Source organism: Rousettus aegyptiacus, unplaced genomic scaffold (assembly GCF_014176215.1).
Source record: "Rousettus aegyptiacus isolate mRouAeg1 unplaced genomic scaffold, mRouAeg1.p scaffold_m13_p_14, whole genome shotgun sequence".
Lineage (NCBI taxonomy): Eukaryota > Metazoa > Chordata > Mammalia > Chiroptera > Pteropodidae > Rousettus > Rousettus aegyptiacus.
The window spans coordinates 15197011-15213294 of record NW_023416289.1 but is presented as its reverse complement, the minus strand read 5'-3'; the positions used below and the strand labels follow the sequence as shown (position 1 = coordinate 15213294).

The 16284-nt window shown below is 41.0% G+C and overlaps 1 long non-coding RNA gene across 4 annotated transcripts in view; it reads right to left on the bottom strand.

Moving 5' to 3' along the window:
• The window catches only part of LOC107519736, a 399180-nt gene that overhangs the window by 174214 nt on the left and 208682 nt on the right, over positions 1-16284 (bottom strand). For all 4 annotated transcript variants that reach the window (XR_004954244.1, XR_004954245.1, XR_004954247.1 and 1 more), the window contains exon 3: positions 7090-7133. This is a non-coding gene — a long non-coding RNA (uncharacterized LOC107519736). The remainder of the gene's footprint in view (positions 1-7089; positions 7134-16284) is intronic.

Sequence of the window (16284 nt, the reverse complement as noted above, 5' to 3'; positions counted from 1 at the left end):
TCTTTGCTTGGCTGCAATGCCGGGGGAGATGTCAGGAGTCAAGTTACCATGTGACTCCCATATATATGTCCAGTTACTTAAGGTCTCACTATATGCCAAGAGATATGTGGTGACCATTTTGTATGCACTTAAAACATCTCTGTCTCAGTTTAATATTCTGTAAAGAGGGATTAAATGAGGCAATGAAGTACATCAAAAGTGCAGAGAGCAGTTCTCTTGGCAAATAGAACTAATAGACAAGAGTTGACATTATTCAGTCACTTGGCCATCTTGTTTTAGATCAACTTTTCACACTGCTTTACCATTTCCTCTCTCTCTCTCTTTTTTTTATTATTGTTATTTTTTTTGGTCTACATTTTGCTTTCCTTATTTTTACCCCAGTGGTTTAGAAGGAGCTCGCTCTTTTTAAAATTTTGCTTTCATGTACTTTTACGCATTTGAAACACTTTTCCTCTGGTCTGCAAGATTTAATGTCAACTCTCACCCCCTTGTAAGATGAGCAATTTAGTGCATTTATGTTTTTCATATCTCCTTTCTAAGGTCATTTTCTACTAGATCAGTACTATGTAATTGAGAACCCTGTCTTTTAAGAATTATAGTGATACTTGCATTCAAATTGGAAGGATATTTAGTTTTTGACTCTATATTGTTTTCCTTTTTCACGATCACTCTTTTAATGCCATGGTTTTCCCCATTCTTGAGTCACTAGTTTCAAGACAATTCTCAGTTGTTTATAGATCACATTCAAGTTCTTTTCCCCTCAAATAAGAGTTTATAGGTAACATTTTAAAAGTTTTTCAACATATATTTTGTTTTTGTGTATGTTCTTTTGTTGTTGTTTTTAAGTTGGTGGCGGGGGGTGGCGGGGGATGGCGGGGTTTGTTTGGTTGGTTTTTGCCTTTACTCATTTGGCTGGGTATAACATTCTGGGGTTAGTTTTCCCTGAAAACAGTGTACAAGTTGTTCCATTTTCTGGCATTTATTATGCTCTTCTAGGAGCAAATCTTTTTTTTTTTCATTATCTCTTATAATACAATGGGGATTTTTGATCTCCATATTTAGATCCTTTCAGCTTCAGAAAATTGTATCTAATTATACCCTTGATGATTGTTTCTTTTAATTGCTCTCTTTTAATCTTCAGAAATATCTAAAATTTATGTGTATTATATCCATTCTCTGTCTCTTTTTTCCTTCATATTCCTCTGACACATATTGGATGCTCAATAAATATGAGAAGGGAGGGAGGGAGGGAGAGAAGAAAAAAGAAGAAAACAAAGAGAGAAAGGGAAGGAGGAATCCACTTGAGAGACGTGTTTTCAAATTTATTTTACTCAGCTTTGAGGTGACCTTCTGATCATTTCTGTCTTAACTGCAGGAGCCAGCAGTTCATCTCTCACGGCTGAATGCAGCTTCCTTAAGACCTGTTCTTGCTGCACACTGCTCCATCTTTTCACGCCAGTTTATGCTGTTATTTTCAAAACGGCCTCCAAACAGCATTGAAGGGTCCCAACTTCCTGTATTTTACCAGACATTCTATATGACCCTCCACACCCAACTGATACAACTAATCCTTTTCAGGGTGATGTTTTCTCCTTTGTTCTGTAGTACTTCCCACTCCACCCCCACTGACTTTTCTTTAATATAAAAGTTCTTGAGTGATGCCACATGGAATTGCTAGTCTACAAGTGTTTTTCCAATCCAGTACTGAGGGACCAAGGTGAGATCCAAATCCATGTGTTTGGTTCTCTAACACTTTCAACCAATAACTCGATCAAACATAAGAATTATTTTATCATATGCACTGCTACCAGGGACTTTCCTGTCTCTGACCCAACACACCCCTTTCCCTGTAAAGGCTATGGCCCCTGAGACATAAGGGGGCCCTGTCTCCTCTCATTGCTTGTTCTTATTTCCTATGAGTAGACAGCAGTGGGACAGAGTAAGATGTAAGAGAAGTCAACGGCCTCTTCCAAGAACAAGTGTTTTAACTAAATGACTAACTACTTTCATAATTGGTATAAAATTTGGTCTCTGAGCTAGATGGAGACATTGTGACAGTATGACTGTGTGTGTGTGTTGGACAAAGTAGAGATTACATTTTCATCCTATCTCCTTTCATACATGCAAAATATAGTTCTGAGATATACTGAATTATTTTCTTTTTCTCTACCCACCTTCAGTCTGTTCATCCTAGAATATACTTATTCTATAAGAAAGTAACCTAAACTACAGGCTCTCTGAGGACAGGGACTATGTACTTGGCTTACCAGTGAATCCCATGACTTAGCCCACATATCAGGTTGAATGAAAAAGTGACTGAGTAAATAAAGGCTGGATGGATTGAATCAGACCCATATGTTTTAATATCATGGACAATATCCTCCATGATATCTTTCTATTTATTTCTATTGGTTTATAAATGTTTTTCAGATTTTTAAATTTGAAAATTATTTCTACCAGCATCCAGAGTATGGTAATTATTTCAATGGGAATTTTCTGTTAGTTCTATTTATAAATTTTATAAAAATTTTTAAAATTTTATAAATTTTTCATGTGTGATTAAATTAGCTCATAAGATGTCAAGAGTTTTGGTATGTACATTAAAAAGATAGCATTATTATGTTTTTATTTTTTATTTTTTTTAAAAAAAGCTTTCTTTTCTTATCAAAGTCACTAATGGACATTTGGAAAAGAAGGGAAGAAAATATCCCATAACCCAAGACTGATATGCAATCCCTACTAACATCTCAATACATTTTCTAACAGGCCTCTTTTTTAATATGGAGCCTCGCTGGCTGTGGGTGTGAGGTGACTCACCAGCCAAACTCCAGTGGGAGGGTAGAATCGTGAAGTTTAAGAAAAGGTTGGAATATATAATCCTGCAGCTGAGACATTCCTTTTATTATTTGTAAATTCCAATTTTTAAAAATACTTGTTGCTCCCCGAAACCCTCCACAGCACTACACCCCACAGCAATCCAAGAAAAACCATGGGAGGGGCAGAAATCAGAGGTAGCTGCACAGAGCAAGCCAGAGAAGCGGCTGCCTATGGCGGAACACAGAAAATCCTTAAACATGACTTCAGAATCATCTCGTTACACATACCTACAAATTTAACAATTTCCAGTAACAGAAACCTAGAAAATCCCGCGACTCGTGTTCATGGGCCTGTCCCATGGAAATGTGGTCTCGGGGCAAATCAACATGTGTCCAGAATGGTGTGGGAAGAGAGAATTTGAATGAAAAAAATGCAAAAACAGATAACTCTCTTAGTAAGTACAAGTTAGACATTTTTTACCATGTCTTACTAAGAAGAAATGAGAACTTTTTATTAAGGCTCTGCTTTGTAGTATTCAAAGGTTACATGAATTATGGGTATGTCAACTGCCTAAATATTTCTATAAAGTTGTCATTTCGGATTGAGTTCACCCATGCTCACCCAACTTTTGATTGCCATTGTTAAATCCTAAATTCAATCCCACCTTTCACCCTTAGGTTCAATATAACCTGTTTGGTTAATTATAGAAATCTAAATCAAGTTATGGACAAAAACGAGGCCACATACTAAACCTGACAAACTATGGGGAGGCCAGCATGGTGGGCCCTACAAACTCAGAGACCAAAATTAACCACACGGGATGGTCTGAACATAAAAATTTCCGTCGCCAAATTGTCCATCACATTTGTGAGTCTGTTTTTGACTAGTTCGTTCTTTTTGTGCCTTAGATACTGCATATAAGTGAAATCATATGGTATTTATCTTTCTCTGTCTGACTTACTTCACTCAGCATAATAACCTCTAGGACAGACAGAGAGGAGGGGGGTTGGGAGGTTGGGAGAATGGGGTGAAAGGTTAAAGAAGTACCAATTAGTAGTTGATAGCTGGGCATGGGGAGCATGGCAGAGGGAATGCAGTTAGCATTAATATGATGGCTAAGTGGAGGGCCAGGGGAGGGAGGGAGCAATTGGGGGGATCATTTTATGAACATTATAGATGTCTAACCAATGTACTGTATACCTGAAACTAATTTAAATAAATAGATTTATATAAAAAAAAAATTCCCAACTAAAAGCTGGTCATAACGGGTAGTCACATCCTGGGCCTGTAGCTTCCTTGACAAAGGGCGACCTTTTCCTTAAGTGAGCCTGTCTACTGTCTTCTTGCACCTACGATAACGCAGCCTTGGAATGTCAGAGTGGTCCCTGTTTCAGGGCCCTTCCGGGCGCAACCCACCACCCCAGAGCAAGAGACCAGAGAAGCCCTCGTTGTCGTCTTGTTCCCCAAATACCATCTCTATGCGATGTAAATATTAATTACTATTCTGTACCCACCAATAAAAAATAAGTATCTCTCCATTTTAATTTTTATGCAATCCCAGAGATTTCTCTGCTTTGCTTTCTCTTACTCCTTTAATGTAGCACCAAAGGATTTCACGTAACCCTCCTTACGTCTCCTCCTTTGATTCTAATGTACCAAATAACCTGCAGAACTGCCCTTCTCTGGAGCATTTTCAAAATCTGTTGAGATTTTGCTTCCTCGCAATTGTCCTCAGTTTGGCTCAAATTCTCTACAGGTTTGGACATTTCTTACATCTACTAAGCCTAAAATAATGGGATACAGGTTTAAGATTCCGATATCCAATGTAAACAAAGCGGATGAAAGACCTGCCACCCACCCCATGGAAAAGGGCTCTGTCCAAACGCATTCTTGGGTGAGTGGGCTAAGTTTTACATACTACCTTTTTTAAATATATGTTTTTTATAACAACACATAATTAGATGTGTTTTCTTTTTGTTGTTAAACACTGTAATATGTTATATAACATAACATCTTGCTTCTTTTTATTTACTTAACATATGATCAAATACCTCCATTTTATTAAGTGGTCATCCCAGCCATCGCTTTAATGACTGCATCATACCCCACACAGTGTACACAACACCATTTATTTCTTCCGTTGTTGGAGATTTCAACTGAGGAAGTTACTTTGTAGAATCCCAGTGTGGGTTATTTTCTGGAAAAGTTTAATAACTCATGCCAAGGGTTTAAACTTTTTCTATGAAGACAGATGCTTCCCATGAAAAAGGAAACGTACCATTCAGAGTTCTCTTTTTTGTTGTTGTTTTTGTTTTGTTTTTAGCACAACCCACCAACTCCCTGTTCTTCCGTTTATATAAAATAGCTATTTATACAATATATCCTTAATAGAGGTAGCTACTTTAGATAAGATGCCAGGGGATTGGGTACGACTTCAGAAAGGAGGATGAAATAATAAAAACTATGGTCCCGGTCACACACAAATCTTCTGTGGTCAGTTGTTCTGCATTTTTATTCCTAACTCACAGCAAGATGTCCTCTGGCAGGGCCCAGTCCTGGATGCTGGCTGGAGGAACTGAGGATATTTGGGAAAGAGAGGGAGGCTCTAACCAGAGACCACTAGGTCTCTTCTTCTGAAAACAACAATAAATAATGATTCTCCTCTATCATATATAATTTAGCTGTCAGGTTTGGCAATTTCTGAGTAAAATGAATACAAAACAAGATGTGCAGCCATGTGAAATGCTGTTGGTTAAGCTGTCCTGTGAATGACTAAATTCAAGATACAGATGTGAGTGAGTGTGTGTCTGAGAGAGAGAGGCATGCATTTAATACGCAATAGAGAGAAACAGAGATGGCGCTCTCCCGTTCCACACAAGAAAGGGTGGCCGTGAGAGCCACCTGCCTCGATGAATATTTTGCCACTGACGTTGTTTAAAAAGTCATGCGCTGTTACTTTTAGGTTCTCTATTGACAACACACCTCCTGCTCTTACTTATCTAACCTTGTTGTGCCACTGGCTTTCACACATAGTACCTCGCCATCCTTATAAAACAAAAGCAGCCAGGGCAATTGTTGTTAACCCCACTGTAAGGACGACGAACCTAAGACCCAAAAAACTTAAACTTGCCCTTGGTCGTAGAGTTAATAAGAGGTCAAGTCAGGATCTGAACTCAGAGCATGCAGATTCAAGAGCCTGGATTCTGTAAAATATGCTGACTCGATAGAAATGGAGAGTGTTTTTAGGAAGGAAGGAAGGAAGGGAGGGAGAGAGGGAGGGGAATAAAAATAAAGAATAAGAAGAGAGAGCGAGAGGGAGTGAGAGCACTCTATACAGTGACTGCTGTTATAGTTTTTGGCCTAAGATCTTTCCTTTCTTACCTCTTCCTATTTCTTCCTGGTAACCATCTGCTATGGGCTGAATTATGTCCCTCCAAAATTCATACTTCGAAGTCTTACCCCGAGTACCCCACTGTATTTGAACATGGGGTCTTTTAAAAAGTCACTGAGTTAAAATGAGGTCATTACAGTGGGCCCTAATCCAGTGTAACTGGTGTCCTTATAAAAAGAGGACAGAGAATCACAGACAGGACACACTCACAGAGGGAAGACCATGCAAAGACACGGGGAGAGGACCATCTTCTACAAGCCAAGGAGAGGGAGCAGAAGAGACCAGCCCTGTGGAGACCATGACTTCGGCTTCCCAGTCTCCAGAACTGTGAGAAAATGAAGGTCTGTTGTTTAAGCCACCCCATCTGTGGTATTTTGTTATGGCAGTCAAGGAGACTAATTAGACTTACATGGAGGCTGCACTTTTGGGGGTGTGCCCCTGGCTGAGACCCTACAAAGCCACTAACCGGTGTGACTCATTAGCTAGTACTTTTAGGTCTGTGGGGACAAATAACTCAACAGGATCAAGCCCTGGACACTCTTATTTGTACCCAAGGCATATATTTGGGGCTGTCCCCCAATCAACATTCCTATAAGGGCACTACCCCATCTTTCTGCTTTGTCTTTGTTAAGCAGCTATTCCCCATGAAGTTATACTAAATGGGCACCGGCTGCCTTTGGCAGAGACCAGCCTTCGATTTGGGAGCCACTGAATCAGGACCTTAACCAAACATGAAATGACAGAACCCTTTCCAGCCAAGGATTAATTGAGCCAACTCAAGGCAAACAAAACGTACTTTGGCATCGCTTTTGACAGATGGAAATAAAACAAACATTAGCAAACGGATCGCAGCTAACAATATGCAAAATTAAAGAAGGTACCTTTTTAACTTTGTCTGGGAGCTCACTGGCTTTTCTTATAAAATCTGCAAAAGAAAAGAGACAGAGCTGTTAATCTCATTTCATAACCAGTTAGCACATGCAGACAGGGGAATTAAAAGGCTTTGCATTCAGGGGAGGAAACAGATATTTGACACATATATTTATTAAGGAGACTGGACTGGAAAATAGCACTGCTGTACTAGTCAGAAATGGTGTAGAAAATACTTAAATAATATAACAGACTGTGCACAGACATCATAAGCTGCTTACTAATGAAAGCCTAAGGTCTAAGTATTTTTATTTGAAGGTTAAATTTTCAATTAATTTTTTTCAGCTTGTTTCCATCTCTTCCAAGCGTCACTGTTAATTGCTATAAAACAATGTCTTTCCCTGTGTGAATTCTGGACATGGAAGCCAGAAGCTGTCAGCCATCTAATGGGCATCAGAGTGTTGGTGCAAGAAATCAAAACTACTGAGTAAAAGCTGAACTAAAATGTCAGGTTCCAAGAAGTAACATGATTGGTTAAAAACTTCCTTTTTTCATTTGCTCGGTTTTCCAGAAGTTACATTCATAAGCTCTAGCCTGTCACTGAAAAGTGCAAACGGAAGCTTTCTATTAATAGAATTTCCGAATACCCCGATTGCGGGGGTCTGTGGCAGACGGGGGTCTACAGGCACACCACCCCAGTGGGTCAGCAGTGGAATCATTTCCATGCTTCTCCTTTAGAATGGAACAATATTCACGTCCCCAGCTGTAAACCAGCTCACCTACTTCCGCAGGGTTAACTGGCAGTTGAGAGCGCTCTCCCAGTTAACACCCTCATCATCCAGCGGGGAAAAGGAAATAGAATTTCGAAAGGAATTGCATGGTTAAGAAACTGGGTTACATCTTGAGTTGACGACAGGATTAGAACAGAGGCTTGGGGTGTAGATATATTCACATATGTTTTGGCTTGCGAGTTAGAATTAATTTTGAGGATAACTTTAAGTTAAAAATAAAGAAGAATCATGGCATTGAGGATAAAATGTGTAGCATTATGTTTAATTTAAAATAGCCTAGTATCATAGAAAGAACATGAATTTTTTTAATAAGGCAAATCTAATTTTGTAGTAACCCAGGTCCATGTATTCTTTTGTAATCTTGTATAAATCACCTAACTTCTCAGCCTTAAACTCCCCATTTGTAAAATAGGAGTAATAATGTCTACTCTGTACCTCTTGAAAGAAGCAGTAAAGAGAAGTGGGTAGATGACAGATTAGATCAACTTTGTTCCCCCTCCTTCAAGGGCACATTGGCATGCTTTGGAGATATTTTTAATTGCCAACCCTTGGGCAGGGAGTGATACCAAAATCTAGCGAACAGAAGCCCAAGATTCTGCTACAGACCCTACAATACGCAGGACATACCCTCGAGATTTCCCAGACCAAAACGTCAATAGTGCTGATACTAAAATCCCTGGATTAGATATAAGTAGGGAGATGATAGAACACAGACAAGAAGCTAATGAAGAAATTAATTTTAGAGATTTATAGATTCATTGATAGATGAGAGATGTTCTGACATGGGACACTCTAGGCATTTAACAAAAGGAAGTAATTTTCTTATTAACTCTGAGGATAGGGTTAATAACACGAGGGTTGGGATGAAATAGTGGATGTTGCTAAAGGTGAAATAATAATGGTAGTAATGAAAGCGTGCCAGCCATCCTGCTAAGCGCTTTGTATTTTTATCATTAGGATTAGGGTTCATCCACATGTAAGAATAGGGTATTAGGGCCATGGATTCAGTGAAGGTTGGAATCACAGCTGGACCTGAGGGACAACCCCGCTGGCAGGCCCCTCCTGAAAAGCAGCCCAAGCTCACCAATTATTTTGTAAACACACAGACGACCCAGCCCAGTTTGAGTCCTTCCAGTTCAAGGACGGACAGATGTGACATGTCAGAATGGCCCACGCCACAACTGCCCACTTTCTCAGGCAACAATACTGAGATATTTGGAGAACACTAAAGACTCAGTTCCACTCCAGTCTTCATAACAACCAATTCTGTGAGGAAGGAGCAGGAGTGAGCTGCTTCCCACAGCTAGCCTCTCAAGTACAAACTGAACAGATGTCTTTTCTCAGAGTGCATTTAATACTGGAATGTTCCTAGCATTCTCCCCTCATTTCTCTTGGTAGCAACTTGGAAGGAGAATTTCTGGGTCACTTTGTTTCCCCTGGTGGGGTCTCGAGCAGCGACTGATTCAGCCTCCTCCTGAGGTTTGTGGAGGGTTGACAATGGGATCGCCTGAGAACTCACCTACTATGTGTTTACAGTGTTCATTCCCTGGGAGCTTTCCCGTGAAAACTTTTGAAACCCCACCCACTTTTACATCGAGGACAGCCTTGTAGCCGCCACCTGAGGTTGTGATTTCAATATGAAGAGTCTCTAAAATACAAAAGATACGAAAGCATCTTGGAAGAGTTGACAACATACAAAATGATCGTGTGATATTACTGCCGTCACTACTGCTACTCACGTGCATCCGCAATTTGAAATGATGGAGCCTTAAGCTCTATATGGTAAGATCTGAAAGCAGCTAAGATCTAAGGCAACGAGCCCCCGATGTTTGGTCCCATCACTTCCACCTCCCAGTTATGGGAACGTCCCTAACGGGGCCTGCCTCCCCAAGCTCTAATTGCTTCACTTAAAAAAACGGGGCCACCAACCTCATCTCTCAGGATTTCCTGAGGATTAAACAAATTGGCAACACATGTAATCCCGTCTCAGGGGTTTGTCGGGTGGTTAAATTACCTGACCTTAATTTTAATCTAGAAAGGTTGTATATCTCCAGGGAAACCTCAAAGAACCAAAATATGTTGCAGGATAGGCTGCCTAAGATTCTGGGACCAATTCTCTGACACCAGCTGGGAGTCCTACAATTTAGCTCAATTCTGATACTATCTACCTGATGATAGTATCAGATTCTATTAGGTAGCTAGTCAGACATGAGTGACAGGGGAACAAAGGAATGGAGGCCCAGCCTGGAGAATACTCAAAGAACACTCCATTGGTCATTAAAGGATCCCTCCTGCATCCTCAGAGACAAAGGACAGGAGGGCCATAACCTATAGCTGGTTTAATCCGGCCACAGATGCATGTGCAGAAAGTACTACCCTAACCTGTCCACAACCTCAGCTTCATTATACCATCCTTATGATACCATGTTTGTGCCCAGAAGTTCATGAATCTAATTATATCAGACTGAATTCTGGGTGAGCGCGTGCGCACAAAGCAGAGTTTTATATATGTAGCCGCTAAGTGTCAATCAAAATGACCTCACATGCCAATCACCTAGGAATGAACGCCTGCGTAACCACCCATCATGGCCCAAATATAATTCATGCCTTCCCACTTCTGCGTGGTTACAGCTCTTCACTGAAAACCCGCTCCTCTCTCGGGGCATACTCTGTCTTATCTTTTTTATCTCTCGAATTCCACAGGGCTGCAGCCTTCCTTAGCGTGGTCTGTCTCCTTCTAAAATGTACTTTTGATAAATCTTACTTTTTCTAAATCTCACTGACCTGTAATTCTTGGCTGCATCAGCGGAAGAACGGAGGGAAAATGAGAACTGCACTTCTGTGTCGTTATCTCCCCCACCCCACCATGTTGCTGGGGCGACACTGAGGTTCAAATCACCCCTAACGGTAAGAGATTCTACAGGGTAAGGGCTCGGTCCTGTAACACTGCCTCCTCCCCTTCAGACACCAGTCACAAGTCCAGGTTGTCACCTGGACTTCTGACCAACCAGCTATAGACTAGAGGTTCCAATGACCCACTCCTAGGGTTTGATTAAATTGCTAGAGCAGCTCACAGAATCCAGAGAAACATTTTATTTACTAGATTATAAATTTATTATAAAAGACTATAACTCAGGAACAGCCAGATGGAAGCACAGGGCGAGGTGTGAAGAAAGGGCACGGAGCCTCCATGCCTCTTCCCTCCAAGCCCACCGCCCTCCCTGCATCTCCAGCAGTTCACCTACTGGAAGCTCTCTGAACCCTGTCCTCCTGGGCTTTTATACAGGCTTCGCAACACAGGCAACGGCTGATTAAATCACTGGTCACTGGTGATTGAGCTCACTCTCCAGTCTCTCTCCCCTCCCAGGAAGGGAGGGGGTGAAAATGAAAGCCAAACCTCTAATCACATGGTTGCCTCCCCCCGCCCCACAACCAGCTTTGGGTTTACCAATTGTCTCCCAATTCTTCTGCTTTAGGTGATTTCCAAAAGTCTCCTTATTAATCTAACTTGGTCATGGTTGAAAGGGGATGGTAATGCATAATACACCCATTTCACAGATATGACGCTGAGAAGATTTCAGGAACAAAGGACAAGAGACCAAATACTGTAACAAAGATGCTTCCATTGCTCTTATGGCTCAGGAAATGCCATGGGTTTGGGGAACCATGAGCCAGAAATAGGACAAAAACCGAATATGTATTTCTTCCTATAAGTTACCGTACGACACTGCCTCATTTTTATTCAGGCATTCATTTATTTCACTGGGGATTTATTTGTATAGAATTTTGGTGTCTCTTTTAAATAGAAGTAACAACAAAAATATCACTACAACACACTGATAAGGTCCTTCTGAAAGACTATTAAATCTATGGCTCTCAAGTCTAGCTGCTCATTAGAATCACTTGGAGAGTGTTTAGTTCTGCTCAATGCCAGACACCCACCTCAGGGATTCTGATTCAATGAATGGGGGAGGTGGGCTCAGAAATTTGGAGGTGTTTGTTCTTTATTTACCTCCTAGGTGACTTCTATGTAGAACCAGAGTTCAGAACCATTACAATGGACTGTGGACAATAAGGCAGAGACTACACTCTTGACTGTTCAGTTCGGAGGAGGTTCTAGAACTTGCCGAGGTCATATATTTAAGTCGTGATGCCACTGGGATTTTAATCCAGGTCTCTAGACCCAGTGCACTGTTTTCTACACCATATTTTCTAGGAAGAAATTTTAACTAAAATTTAACTAAAATGGAAGTCCTCGAGTGGAAAAAGGGCAATTTGAGCCCTTGGCAAAAATACACAAATGAGTGGCAGAATACGCTCACCTACAGCGAGTCTGCGGCAGGGCCTCATCTCGCCTTGCCATGGGTATGCTGAAACCAGGGCACTGGGCGTTAGGAAACTGCTTACTGACTGGGAAGAAGTTCTGTGAGAGGTGGAGATTCTAGAAGGATAGATAAATCTATAGGCAAGAAACTGAGTTGGTAAATTGCCCAGCTCAGTAGTTCAGAGCCAAAAACAGAAAGGCTTGGTGAGCAGGTGGGTGCCTTTATTATGGTAAACAACTCTGGGCCAAAGAAGCAATGAGGTCATCGGGGTTCCTGAAATGCTCTGAAGGAAGGGAGTCTGCCCCCAGTAAGCACAGAAATATGTCACCAGGTGGGGCTACCAACTTAGGGCCTCTCTCCCCACTATGGTCTGAGCAAACGTTAGCCAACTTGTGCATCATTGTGGATTGGTAGGGGAAAAGCTGAACTGGAAGGAATCATAAAATTCAAGAATGAAATGGGAATTCTAGATCAAGTCAAACCCCTCACTGTACATGTTAAAGACAATGAAGCCCAAAAGGACAGTGACTTGTTTCCAGGCCACAGAGATAGTGGATGGCAGATCCCAGCTTCACTGCCCGGTGATTCTTCCATCATTTAAAACAAAACAAACAAGAAAATGTGGGCAAAACACAGATAAGCCCCAGTTATTGTCAGGAAGACATGGGGAGGTGGGAGGCGGGGGCATCACCCTCTGAACCCTCACTCTCTCCCCGACCCCCCTCTACTCTGCCTATTAAGAGCTGCCACTTGGGCATCCGCTCTGTGTCAGGGTGATCCAGGGAAACGTGGACATTCTCTGGCTTTACTGCGTCACTTCACCCTCTGGGTCTTGGGTTCTCCTTAAGTAAAATGATGAGAGTGAAAAGACAATTCTAACGACATACTGCCTGGTCTACTCTAAATCAGGGACTGGCAAACGATGACCAATTCTGGCCTGTCACCTGTTTCTGTAAATACAGATGGTCCTCTACCTGATATGCCTATTTTAAGTTGAAAATGCATTTAACATGTGACCTACCAAACACCATAGCGTAGCCTAGCCTACCTTAAGTGTGCTCAGAACACAGTATCCAAAAACCACTGGCAACACAGTACACTGCAGCATATCGGCTGCTCACCCTGGATGGCCTGGCTGCCTGGGAGCCGCAGCTCACTTCAGCTGCCCAGCGTTAGCCCCAGGAGAGAGCACAACTCCGCATCCGAAGTACGGTTTCAACTGCATGTTTGTCACTTTCATACCATTGTTAAGCTGGGGACTGTCAGTAAAGTTTTATTGGAATCAGCCACGCGTGGTCATTAATGTATTTTCTATGCAGGCTTTTAAGCTATAATGGCAGAATTAACTAGATGCAATGGAGACCACTGTATGACCCACCAAACTGAAAATATTTACTATCTGGACCTTTGCACATGCATGCACGCGCGCGCGCGCGCACACACACACACACACACCAGCATATATTTATACATTTCCTGGTCCAGATAATTTTTCTGCTTATATGTTTGTCTTTAGTAGGAAAATATTTCAAACATATAGCTAAATACAGAAACAAATACGGTAAATGATCCTTATATTCCTCTAGTTTTAACAGATAATATTCAGTTAGATTTTGTTTTCAAAATACTGTATTAATCTATATTTATGTGATCTTGAACTCTCTTAAGAGGAGGAGAAAAAGACGGGTACGTGCATGAACATAGAGCTAAATGACCTCGAACACCCATGTAACGTGATTCTCGTCATTCTATTTTTCGTTTTTCAAATGAACAGCAGGGTCTTGCTTATGAGATCCATGGGCTAAATTAAAAGACACATTTTACCAGTGATTCAGAAAATAATTATGAGTTTTTTCAATCAATAAACAGTTTAATATAAAAGTGAAATTGTGATTTGGGTCATGATATCTAACCACAGTTAACTTGCAGTACTTGATGCACTGCTTAAATGCTAATATTAATAAGGCAAGATTTTAAGAAAATAAAGCCTGAGATTGAGTTGAATATCCCTTTCTATCCATTCTTATCCTTAATCCACTTGGTAAAATCTGAATCTTAGAAATTAGTCTTAATCGGAATGTCCTTTTATAACCACTATGTCTTTCACTAGGAAAAGCAAAACCTTGTGGCTTCTCTGGACTTCAATGTTTGCACACCTTCATTTGAACTCAAAGCCCCTAAGCTGACATGGCCCCAGGTCACATGAAACCAAGGACAGAGTTTTGTTTCATCATCCTCAGACCTACCTGACAGAGCCCGAAAGGGAAGTTTCCGCCTCTCATTTGAAGTCATCAACATCAATATTTGCCTTCTGTAACCTTGTAATATTTCTTCACTATATTCAGCATTTTCTCTTTTGAGGCTACTGCATGGTGTGTGCGCGTGTGTGCACACTCGCGTGTGTATATGTGTGCGCCCGTGCACATGTGTACCAAACTCTAATCCCCTCTCACTCCTTCCTTCGATAAGTGGGGTGGGTAGGAGGTGAACATAAACTGGCATTGAGGGCTCACGTTCGAAAAAACTCTCCCTGACCAATGTCCCTCTGGATACAGAACTTGAAGGTAAAGATGTTTCTGATACAGTGAGAAAAAAAATTTTCTTAAAAGACCAGACAGTCTGCTAGGTTAGCAAATGGTTAGTTAAATCGTCATTGAAATGTCTTGAGACAGAAGTACATGTTAGTTTCGTGACAGCTATTTTAGTTGTGCTAATGACTCCACGAGGTGAGGAAGAGGTGACGTGGTCAAACTCTAACGTTTCCACCTGTCTTCCCAGTTCCACTCCGAGGTGTCCGTGTCTCACGCGGGTTGTTTCTCTCTACAGATTAAGGGCACAGGATCTTTAAGCCTCGGGATTTAATGTCTCTGCTTCGGCCGTCAGAACAGCAGTTCCTAAACCGAGCGACAGAGCTCCAACCACACATTAGTCACCACCCCCCCAAGGCCAGAGCTGGAAGTGTGCCTGACACAGAACCCAAGGGGGCTTTGGAATAGCTAATAGTGGAAGATTCTTAAATATATCATAAATATCTATTACCAGGAAGATTAATAATGCTAGGAATGCCCTTTTCTTGGTGCAAGACTTTTCTCTCAATACTTAACCTACCCACATGGATGAGGTTAAGCGATGCGCCTTAATAAGGGGACTATTAAGACACCTATAATTAAAATGACTATTCTCTGAAGTACTCAAGGAAAATTACAATTTTTTTCTCCTAACAATTCTGAAAACATAATAATAAAATAACTAAAGCAACTTGAGAAAGACAATATCCCTCTAAATTCCATCCCCAAATGGCATTAATTCTGTCACCTAAAAGGGCATAAAGGAACAGTTTCAGTATAAGACTGTCATACTTGGGAGGCACAAAGACACCTGGAGAATTTACTTAAAATACAGGCCCATCTCACATAAAGTCCGTGTCCCAAGTCTGGGGTCAGCCTCAAGACTGCACATTTCAATAAGATGGCAACTTGGATACTGGTAGTCAGAAGACCAAGCTTTGAGAAACACTGCCATACTAGTCTTTTTGCTTATGCATTATCTCTCTCCCAATCTTTCAACTCTGTGTTCTAGCTTCTTGTTATCCACTACATATATATTTACACTACATGTATATTCTTCAACCTGATCAAATTTAAGATATCAGAATTTGAACCTCAAACCTCTCTTAAACAAATTTATTCAGACCAATTCTTATTAATGGGCCAGAGGGCAGGGGCATATGTACAGCTTGTACTGTGGGCTGCCATATTGTTTCTCCTAGCATTAAGAAATTTATATTTAAATAGGCATATTAAGAGGGATGAAAATTTACCATATGTCACTAGCAACATGAATTTGAATTTTTTTTTTACTTTGTTCTGCTAATTTAGTGTAAAATGGTATCTCAAGGCAGATTTAATTTGCCTTTGGATTCAAGGCGAAGACTAATATGTTTCTGGTTTTGTTTGTTTGTTCGTTGTTTGTTTTTTCCTATTTACAAGTTTTCCAGAGTTACAGTTAGGCTTCTGAATTTCTCTACGGTTCAGGGCAAGGCTTATTGCTTCTTTACTATCAAGGCAACGGCAACATAACAGAGATCAAA